Here is an 11169-nt window from a genome sequence, read left to right as displayed (position 1 = left end):
CTTGTGATTTCTTGTGAATCAAGTCATTAATTATGATTTTAAAAATCAAATCTTTTTCAAAAACTAATTTAAATCATATCTTTTCAAAAATATCTTCTTATCTTATCTTTTTCAAAACTTTGATTTCAAAATATCTTTTCTAACTTCCTAACTTCTAATCTTTTCAAAAATTTGTTTCAACTAACTAACTAACTTTTTGTTTGTTTCTTATCTTTTTCAAAACTACCTAACTAACTCTCTCTTTCTAATTTTCGAAAATATCCTCCCTCTTTTTCAAAAATTCTTTTTAATTAACTAATTATTTTAATTTTTTATTTTAATTTTCAAAAATTACTAACCTTTTTCAAAAACTATTTTCGAAAATCACTAACCCTTTTTCAAAAATAATTTTCGAAAATCCTTCTCCCTCATCTCCTTCTAATTATTTATTCATCTACTAACACTTCTCTTCATCTCACATCACTGCTCCTATCCTTACCCTTGTGTTTGGATTCTTCATTCTTCTTCACCCCTATTCATTTTCTTCTTCTACTAACAATAAGGAACCTCTTTATTGTGACATAGAGGATTCATCTTCTTTTCTTGTTCTCTTCTCTTTCTTATGAGCAGGAACAAGAAAAAAGGCATTCTTGTTGAAGCTAATCCAGAACCTGAAAGGACTCTGAAGAGGAAACTAAGAGAAGCTAAATTACAACAATCCAGAGACAACCTTATTGAAAATTTCGAACAAGTAAAGGAGATGGCAGCCAAACCCAACAACAATAATGCAAGGAGAATGCTTGGTGACTTTACTGCACCTAATTCCAATTTACATGGAAGAAGCATCTCCATTCCTGCCATTGGAGCAAACAACTTTGAGCTGAAACCTCAGCTAGTTTCTCTGATGCAGCAGAACTGCAAGTTTCATGGACTTCCATCTGAAGATCCTTTTCAGTTCTTAACTGAATTCTTGCAGATATGTGATACTGTTAAGACTAATGGAGTAGATCCTGAAGTCTACAGGCTCATGCTTTTCCCTTTTGCTATAAGAGACAGAGCTAGAGTGTGGTTGGACTCTCAACCCAGAGATAGCCTGAACTCTTGGGACAAGCTGGTCACAGCTTTCTTAGCCAAGTTCTTTCCTCCTCAAAAGCTGAGCAAGCTTAGAGTGGATGTTCAAACCTTCAGACAGAAAGAAGGTGAATCCCTCTATGAAGCTTGGGAAAGATACAAGCAACTGACCAAAAAGTGTCCTTCTGACATGCTTTCAGAATGGACCATCCTGGATATATTCTATGATGGTCTATCTGAATTGGCTAAGATGTCATTGGATACTTCTGCAGGTGGATCCATTCACCTAAAGAAAATGCCTGCAGAAGCTAAAGAACTCATTCACATGGTTGCTAATAACCAGTTCATGTACACTTCTGAGAGGAATCCTGTGAGTAATGGGACGCCTATGAAGAAAGGAGTTCTTGAAATTGATACTCTGAATGCCATATTGGCTCAGAACAAAATATTGACTCAGCAAGTCAATATGATTTCTCAGAGTTTGAATGGAATGCAAGCTGCATCCAATAGTACTCAAGAGGCATCTTCTGAAGAAGAAGCTTATGATCCTGAAAACCCTGCAATAGCAGAGGTAAATTATATGGGTGAACCTTATGGAAACACCTATAACCCATCATGGAGAAATCATCCAAATTTCTCATGGAAGGATCAAAAGCCTCAACAAGGCTTTAATAATGGTGGAAGAAATAGGTTTAACAATAGTAAACCTTTTCCATCATCCACTCAGCAACAGACAGAGAACTCTGAACAAAATACCTCTAATTTAGCAAACTTAGTCTCTGATCTATCTAAGGCCACTGTGAGTTTCATGAATGAAACAAGGTCATCCATTAGAAATTTGGAGGCACAAGTGGGCCAGCTGAGTAAAAGGATCACTGAAATCCCTCCTAGTACTCTCCCAAGCAATACAGAAGAAAATCCAAAAGGAGAGTGCAAGGCCATTGAATTAATCACCATGGCCGAACCTGTGAAGGAAGGAGAGGACGTGAATCCCAAGGAGGAAGACCTCCTGGGACGTCCAGTGATCAATAAGGAGTTTCCCTCTGAGGTACCAAAGGAATCTGAGACTCATCTAGAGACCATAGAGATTCCATTAAACCTCCTTATGCCATTCATGAGCTCTGATGAGTATTCCTCTTCTGAAGAGAATGAGGATGTTATTGAAGAGCAAGCTGCCAAGTTTCTTGTTGCAATCATAAAGCTAAATGCCGAATTATTTGGTATTGAGACTTGGGAAGATGAAACTCCCTTGTTCACCAATGATCTAAGTGATCTGGATCAACTAAAATTGCCTCAGAAGAAACAGGATCCTAGAAAGTTCTTAATATCTTGTACCATAGGCACCATGACCTTTGAGAAGGCTCTGTGTGACCTTGGTTCAGGGATAAACCTCATGCCCCCTCTCTGTAATAGAGAAACTGGGAATCTTTGGGGTGCAAGCCACTAAAATCTCATTAGAGATGGCAGACAATTCAAGAAAATAGGCTTATGGACAAGTAGAGGACGTGTTAGTAAAGGTTGAAGGCCTTTACATCCCTGCTGATTTCATAGTCCTAGATACTGGGAAGGATGAGGATGAATTCATCATCCTTGGAAGACCCTTCCTAGCCACAGCAAGAGCTGTGATTGATGTGGACAGAGGAGAATTGATCCTTCAATTAAATGAGGACAACCTTGTGTTTAAAACTCAAGGATCTCTCTCTGTACCGATGGAGAGGAAGCATAGTAAGCTTCTCTCATTGCAGAGTCAACCAGAGCCCCACAGTCAAACTCTAAGTTTGGTGTTGGGAGGCCACAACCAAACTCTAAGTTTGGTGTTGAACTCCCATATCCAAACTCTAAGTTTGGTGTTGGAGAGTCTCAACAATGCTCTGAACATCTGTGAGGCTCCATGAGAGCCCACTATCAAGCTATTGACATTAAAGAAGCGCTTGTTGGGAGGCAACCCAATTTTTATCTAATTTCTATTTTTGTTGTTTTTCATGTTTTATTAGGTTCATGATCATGTGTAGTCACAAAATAAATATAAAAATTGAAAACGAAATCAAAAACAGCAGAAGAAAAAATCACACCCTGGAGGAAGACCTTACTGGCATTTAAACGCCAGTAAGATGCATCTGGCTGGCATTCAACGCCAGAACAGAGCATGGTTCTGGCTCTGACGCCAAAAATGGGCAGCATCTGGGTGTTTGAATGCCAGAATTGCACCCTGGAGAAAAGCTGGTGCTGAACGCCCAGAACAAGCATGGTTCTGGCGTTCAATGCCAGAAATGGGCAACAAATGGGCGTTCAACGCCCAGAACAAGCACCAATCTGGCTCTAAACGCCCAGAGTTGTGTGCAAGGGAATTTTGCATGCCTAATTGGGTGCAAGGTTGTAAATCCTTGAACAGCTCAGGATCTGTGGACCCCACAGGATCCCCACCTACCTCCACTCACTTCTTCTCACCCCCTCTTTCACACAATTCCATAAACACTCTTCCCCAAAACTTTTCACCAATCACCTCAATCTCTCTTCCCTATCACCACTTCACCACTCACATCCACCCACTCTTCCCCATAAACCTACCTCATTAACACCACCTACCTTCAAAATTTAAAATCAATTTCCCACCCAAACCTACCCTATATGGCCGAAACCTTACCCCCCTCCCTTCCCTATATATAGCCCTCCATTCTTCTTCAAATTCACACAACAAAACCCTCTCTTCCCCTTCTTGACCGAAACACATCTCCCTCTCCATCTCCTCCATTTCTTCTTCTTCTTCATCTATTCTTTCTTTTCTTGCTCGAGGGCGAGCAAAATTCTAACTTTGGTGTGGTAAAAGCATAAGCTTTTTGTTTTTCCATTACCATTGATGGCACCTAAGACCGGAGAATCCTCTAGAAAAGGAAAAGGGAAGACAAAAGCTTCCACCTCCGAGTCATGGGAGATGGAAAGATTCATCTCCAAAGCTCATCAAGACCACTTCTATGATGTTGTGGCCAAGAAGAAGGTGATCCCTGAGGTCCCTTTCAAGCTCAAGAAGAATGAGTATCCGGAGATCCGACATGAAATCCAAAGAAGAGGTTGGGAAGTTCTAACAAAACCCATCCAACAAGTCGGCATCCTAATGGTTCAAGAGTTCTATGCCAATGCATGGATCGCTAGGAACCATGATCAAAGTAAGAACCCGGACCCAAAGAATTATCTCACCATGGTTCGGGGGAAATACTTAGATTTTAGTCCGGAAAATGTAAGGTTGGTGTTTAACTTGCCTATGATGCAAGGAGATACACGCCCCTACACTAGAAGGGTCAACTTTAATCAAAGGTTGGACCAAATCCTCATGGACATATGTGTGGAAGGAGCTCAATTGAAGATTGACTCCAAAGGCAAGCCGGTTCAACTAAGAAGACTGGACCTCAAGCCTGTGGCTAGAGGATGGTTGGAGTTCATCCAACGCTCCATCATCCACACTAGCAACCGATCTGAAGTTCCTGTGGATCGGGCCATCATGATTCATAGCATCATGATTGGAGAGAAAGTAGAAGTTCATGAAGTCATCTCTCTTGAACTCTATAAAATGGCCGAAAAGTCCTCCCCCATGGCAAGGCTAGCTTTTCCTCATCTTATTTGCCATTGGTGCGCAGAAATTGTGATTACACTTTGAGTATGTAAAATTCATCGCTCTTTCTTTCCCTGGTAATGGCGCCAAAAATATGATGCCAATACCATGGTTCACAACTTCGCACAACTAACCAGCAAGTGCACTGGGTCGTCCAAGTAATACCTTACGTGAGTAAGGGTCGAATCCCACGGAGATTGTTGGTATGAAGCAAGCTATGGTCACCTTGTAAATCTCAGTTAGGCGGATATAAAATAGTAATGGGGTTTTCGAAAATAATTAATAAAATAATGATAGAAATACTTATGTAAATCATTGGTGAGAATTTCAGATAAGCGAATAGAGATGCTTTCGTTCCTCTGAACCTCTGCTTTCCTGCTACCTTCATCCAATTAGTCTTACTCCTTTCCATGGCTGGCTTTATGTAATGCATCACCATTGTCAATGGCTACTTTCGGTCTTCTCTCGGGAAAATGATCCAAATGCCCTGTCACGGCACGGCTAATCGTCTGGAGGCATCACCCTTGTCAATGGTTACATCCTATCCTCTCAGTGAATATGGTCAACGCACCCTGTCATGGCACGGCTATTCATCTGTCGGTTCTCGATCATGCTGGAATAGGATTTACTATCCTTTTGCGAATGTCACTACGCCCAGCAATTGCGAGTTTGAAGCTCGTCACAGTCATTCAATCATTGAATCCTACTCGGAATACCACAGACAAGGTTTAGACTTTTCGGATTCTCTTTAATGCCGCCATCATTCTAGCTTGCACCACGAAGATCCCAATATCTCGGACTCGGTCCCCTGTATTAGTAATCTAAGAGATACTCATTCAGTCTAATGTAGAACGGAAGTGGTTGTCAGGCACGCGTTCATAGGGAATGATGATGATTGTCACGTTCATCACATTCAGGTTGAAGTGCGAATGAATATCTTAGAAGTGGAATAAGTTGAATTGAATAGAAAACAGTAGTACTTTGCATTAATCCTTGAGGAACAGCAGAGCTCCGCACCTTAATCTATGGAGTGCAGAAATTCTACCGTTAAAAATACATAAGTGATAATGGAGTTCATTGGTCTCGGCCCCAGAGGAGAACCGGAGTAACCAAGACTACGAATACAATGATAAAAAGTTCTATTTATAATAAACTAGTCACTAGGGTTTACAGAAGTAAGTAATTGATGCATAAATCCACTTCCGGGCCCCACTTGGTGTGTTCTTGGGCTGAGCTTGAGTGTTACACGTGTAGAGGTCATTCCTGGAGTTGAACGCCAGTTTTTGTGCCAGTTTGGGCGTTGAACTCCACTTTGCAACTTGTTTCTGGCGCTGGACGCCAGAATTGGGCAGAGAGCTGGCGTTGAACGCCAGTTTGCATCCTCTAAACTTAAACAAAGTATGGACTATTATATATTTCTGAAAAGCTCGGGATGTCTACTTTCTAACGCAATTGGAAGCGTGCCATTTCGAGTTCTGTAGCTTTAGAAAATCCACTTTGAGTTCAGGGAGGTCAGAATCCAACAGCATCAGCAGTCCTTCTTCAACCTCTGAATCTGATTTTTGCTCAAGTCCCTCAATTTCAGCCAGAAAATACCTGAAATCACAGAAAAACACACAAACCCATAGTAAAGTCCAGAAATGTGAATTTAACATAAAAACTAATGAAAACATCCCTAAAAGTAACTAGATTCTACTAAAAACATACTAAAAACAATGCCAAAAAGTGTATAAATTATCCGCTCATCACAACACCAAACTTAAATTGTTGCTTGTCCCCAAGCAACTGAAAATCATGTAGGATAAAAAGAAGAGAATATACTATAAATTCCAAACTATCAATGAAACATAGCTCCAATCAGATGAGCGGGACTTGTAGCTTTTTGCCTCTTGAATAGTTTTGGCATCTCACTCTATCCATTGAAGTTCAGAATGATTGGCATCTATAGGAACTCAGAGTTCATATAGTGTTATTGATTCTCCTAGTTCAATATGATGATTCTTGAACACAACTTCTTTATGAGTCTTGGCCGTGGCCCTAAGCACTTTGTTTTCCAGTATTACCACCGGATACATAAATGCCACAGACACATAATTGGGTGAACCTTTTCAGATTGTGACTCAGCTTTGCTAAAGTCCCCAATTAGAGGTGTCCAGGGTTCTTAAGCACACTCTTTTTTTTTTTGCTTTGGACCTTCACTTTAACCGCTCAGTCTCAAGTTTTCACTTGACACCTACACGCCACAAGCACATGGTTAGGGACAGCTTGGTTTAGCCGCTTAGACCAGGATTTTATTCCTTTAGGCCCTCCTATCCACTGATGCTCAAAGCCTTGGGATCCTTTTTAATTACCCTTGCCTTTTGGTTTTAAGGGTTATTGGCTTTTTGCTCTTGCCTCTTGGTTTTAAGAGCTTTGGCTTTTTCTGCTTGCTTTTTCTTTTTCTTTCTATTTTTTTTCGCCTATTATTTTTTTTCTGCAGGCTTTGTTCTTTGCTGCTTTTTCTTGCTTCAAGAATCATTTTTGTGATTTTTCAGATTATCAAATAACATGTCTCCTAGTCATCATTCTTTCAAGAGCCAACATATTTAACATTCTTAAACAACAACTTCAAAAGACATATGCACTGTTCAAGCATACATTCAGAAAACAAGAAGCATTGTCACCACATCAATATTATTAAACTAAGTTCAAGGATAAATTCGAAACTCATGTACTTCTTGTTCTTTTGAATTAAAACATTTTTCATTTAAGAGAGGTGATGGATTCATAGGACATTCATAACTTTAAGACATAGTTACTAACTACTAATGATCATGTAATGAAGACACAAACATAGATAAGCACATAACATAGAAAATGAAAAATAGAAGAAATAAGAACAAGGAATGAATCCACCTTAGTGATGGTGGTGTTTCCTTCTTGAGGAACCAATGATGTCCTTGAGCTCTTCCATGTCTCTTCCTTGTCTTTGTTGCTCCTCCCTCATTGCTTTTTGATCTTCTCTTATTTCATGAAGGAAGATGGAGTGCTCTTGATGTTCCACCCTTAGTTGTCCCATATTGGAACTCAATTCTCCTAGGGAGGTGTTGATTTGCTCCCAATAGTTTTGCGGAGGAAAGTGCATTTGAGGCATCTCCGAGATCTCATGGTGATGAGCTTCATACGCCTCTTGAGCTCCATGAATGGGCTCTCTTGCTTGCTCCATCTTTTTCTTAGTGATGGGCTTGTCCTCTTTAATGAGGATATCTCCCTCTATGTCAATCCCAGCCAAATTGCATAGGTGGCAAATGAGGTGAGAAAAGGCTAACCTTGCCATAGTGGAGGACTTGTCAGCCACCTTGTAGAGTTCTTGAGGTATAATCTCATGAACTTCCACCTCTTCTCCAATCATGATGCTATGGATCATGATGGCCCGGTCTATAGTAACTCCAGACCGGTTGCTAGTGGGAATAATTGAGCATTGAATGAACTCCAACCATCCTCTAGCTACAGGCTTAAGGTCCAGTCTTCTTAGTTGAACCGGTTTGCCTTTTGAGTCAATCTTCCATTGAGCTCCTTCTACACATATGTTCATGAGGACTTGGTCCAACCTTTGATCAAAGTTGACTCTCCTTGTGTAGGGGCGTGCGTTCTCTTCCATGTTTGGCAAGTTGAACGCCCACCTCACATTTTCCGGACTAAAATCTAAGTATTTCCCCCGAACCATTGTAACATAGTTCTTTGGATCCGGGTTCTTACTTTGATCATGGTTCTTGGTGATCCATGCATTGGCATAGAACTCTTGAACCATTAGGATGCCGACTTGTTGGATGGGATTTGTTAAAACTTCCCAACCTCTTCTTTGAATTTCATGTCGGATCTCCGGATACTTATTTCTTTTGAGTTTGAAAGGGACCTCGGGGATCACCTTCTTCTTGGCCACAACATCATAGAAGTGGTCTTGATGGGCTTTGGAGATGAAACTTTCTATCTCTCATGACTCGGAGGTGGTAGCTTTTGTCTTCCCTTTCCCTTTTCTAGAGGATTCTCCGGTCTTAGGTGCCATCAATGGTAATGGAAAAACAAAAAGCTTATGCTTTTACCACACCAAACTTAGAATTTTGCTCGCCCTCGAGCAAGAGAAGAAAGAATAGATGAAGAATAAGAAAAAATAGAGGAGAGGGAGAAGGGGTTGTGTTTCGGCCAAGAAGAGAAGAGTGGGTTGTGTTGTGTGAAAATGAGGAAGAATGGAAGGCTTTATATAGGGGAGGGAGGGGGGTTAAGTTTCGGCCATATAGGGTGGGTTTGGGTGGGAAATTGATTTTGAATTTGGAAGGTAGGTGGAGTTTATGAGGTAGGTTTATGGGGAAGAGTGGATGGATGTGAGTGGTGAGGAGATGATGGAGAAGAGTGTTTATGGGATTTTGTGAAAAAGGAGTGAGAGGAAGTGAGTGGAGGTAGGTGGGGATCCTGTGAGGTCCACAGATCCTGAGGTGTTCAAGGATTTACAACCTTGCACCAAATTAGGCATGTAAAATGCCCTTGCAAACAACTCTGGGCGTTCAGCGCCAGGTTGGTGCCCATTTTGGGCGTTCAACGCCCATTTGTTGCCCATTTCTGGCGTTGAACGCCAGAACCATGCTTGTTCTGGGCGTTCAGCGCCAGCTCCTCTCCAGGGTGCAATTCTGGCGTTCAGCGCCCAGATGATGCCCATTTTGGGCGTTCAGCGCCCAGATACTGCCCATTTTGGGAGTTCAGCGCCAGAACCATGCTCTGTTCTAGCGTTGAACGCCAGGCAGATGCTTCCTCCAGGGTGTGATTTTTCTTCTGCTGTTTTTGATTCTGTTTTCAATTTTTATATTTATTTTGTGACTCTACATGATCATGAACCTATAAAGACATATAACTAAGAAAAATATAGTTAGATAAAAATTGGGTTGCCTCCCAACAAGCGCTTCTTTAATGTCAGTAGCTTGACAGTGGGCTCTCATGGAGCCTCACAGATGTGCAGAGCATTGTTGAGACTCTCCAACACCAAACTTAGAGTTTGGATATGGGAGTTCAACACCAAACTTAGAGTTTGGTTGTGGCCTCCCAACACCAAACTTAGAGTTTGACTGTGGGGGCTTTGGTTGACTCTGCAATGAGAGAAGCTTACTATGCTTTCTCTCCATGGATGCAGAGAGAGATCCTTGAGTTGTAAATACAAGGTTGTCCTTATTTAATTGAAGGATCAATTCTCCTCTGTCCACATCAATCACAGCTCTTGCTGTGGCTAGGAAAGGTCTTCCTAGGATGATGGATTCATCCTCTTCCTTTCCAGTATCCAGGACTATGAAATCAGTAGGGATGTAAAGGCCTTCAACCTTCACTAACACGTCCTCTACTTGTCCATAAGCCTGTTTTCTTGAATTGTCTGCCATCTCTAATGAGATTTTAGCAGCATGCACCCCATAGATTCCCAGTTTCTCTATTACAGAGAGGGACATGAGGTTTATCCCTGAACCAAGGTCACACAGAGCCTTAAAGATCATGGTGCCTATGGTACAAGGTATTATGAACTTTCCAGGATCCTGTCTCTTCTGAGGCAATGTCAGTTGATCCAGATCACTTAGTTCATTGGTGAACAAGGGAGGTTCATCTTCCCAAGTCTCAATACCAAATAATTTGTTATTTAGCTTCATGATTGCACCAAGGAACTTGGCAGCTTGCTCTTCAGTAACATCCTCATTCTCTTCAGAAGAGGAATACTCATCAGAACTCATGAATGGAATAAGGAGGTTCAATGGAATATCTGTGGTCTCTAGATGAGCCTCAGAGTCCTTTGGTTCCTCAGAGGGAAGCTCCTTATTGATCACTGGACTTCCCAGGAGGTCTTCCTCCTTGGGATTCACGTCCTCTCCTTCCCTTATAGGTTTGGCCATGGTGCTTATGTCAATGGCCTTGCACTCTCCTTTTGGATTCTCTTCTGTGTTGATTGGGAGAGTACTAGGAGGGATTTCAGTGATCCTTTTACTCAGCTGGCCCACTTGTGCTTCCAAATTTCTAATGGAAGACCTTGTTTCATTCATGAAACTTACAGTGGCCTTGGATAGATCAGAGACTAAGTTTGCTAAGCTAGATGGATTCTGCTCAGAATTCTCTGTCTGTTGCTGAGTGGATGATGGAAAAGGCTTGCTATTGCTAAACTTGTTTCTTCCACCATTATTAAAGCCTTGTTGAGGCTTTTGATCCTTCCATGAGAAATTTGGATGATTTCTCCATGATGGATTATAGGTGTTTCCATAAGGTTCACCCATGTAATTTACCTCTGCTATTGCAGGGTTCTCAGGATCATAAGCTTCTTCTTCATAAGAAGTCTCTAGAGTACTGTTGGATGCAGCTTGCATTCCATTCAGACTCTGGGAAATCATTTTGACTTGCTGAGTCAATATTTTATTCTGAGCCAATATGGCATTCAGAGTATCAATTTCAAGAACTCCCTTCTTCATAGGCGTCCCATTACTCACAGGATTCCTCTCAGAAGTGTACAT

At 41.3% G+C, this 11169-nt stretch overlaps 1 non-coding gene across 1 annotated transcript; it reads right to left on the bottom strand.

Moving 5' to 3' along the window:
• Positions 1–1138: 1138 nt before the first annotated feature.
• LOC112787962 (small nucleolar RNA R71) lies at positions 1139–1246 on the bottom strand. Its single transcript, XR_003195347.1, has one exon. It is a non-coding gene; the product is annotated as a small nucleolar RNA R71 (small nucleolar RNA).
• Between the last annotated feature and the right edge of the window lie 9923 nt (positions 1247–11169).

This window comes from Arachis hypogaea, chromosome 20 (assembly GCF_003086295.3).
Source record: "Arachis hypogaea cultivar Tifrunner chromosome 20, arahy.Tifrunner.gnm2.J5K5, whole genome shotgun sequence".
Taxonomy (NCBI): domain Eukaryota; kingdom Viridiplantae; phylum Streptophyta; class Magnoliopsida; order Fabales; family Fabaceae; genus Arachis; species Arachis hypogaea.
The sequence above is the reverse complement of the archived record's forward strand: the minus strand, read 5'-3'. Positions and strand labels throughout refer to the sequence as shown.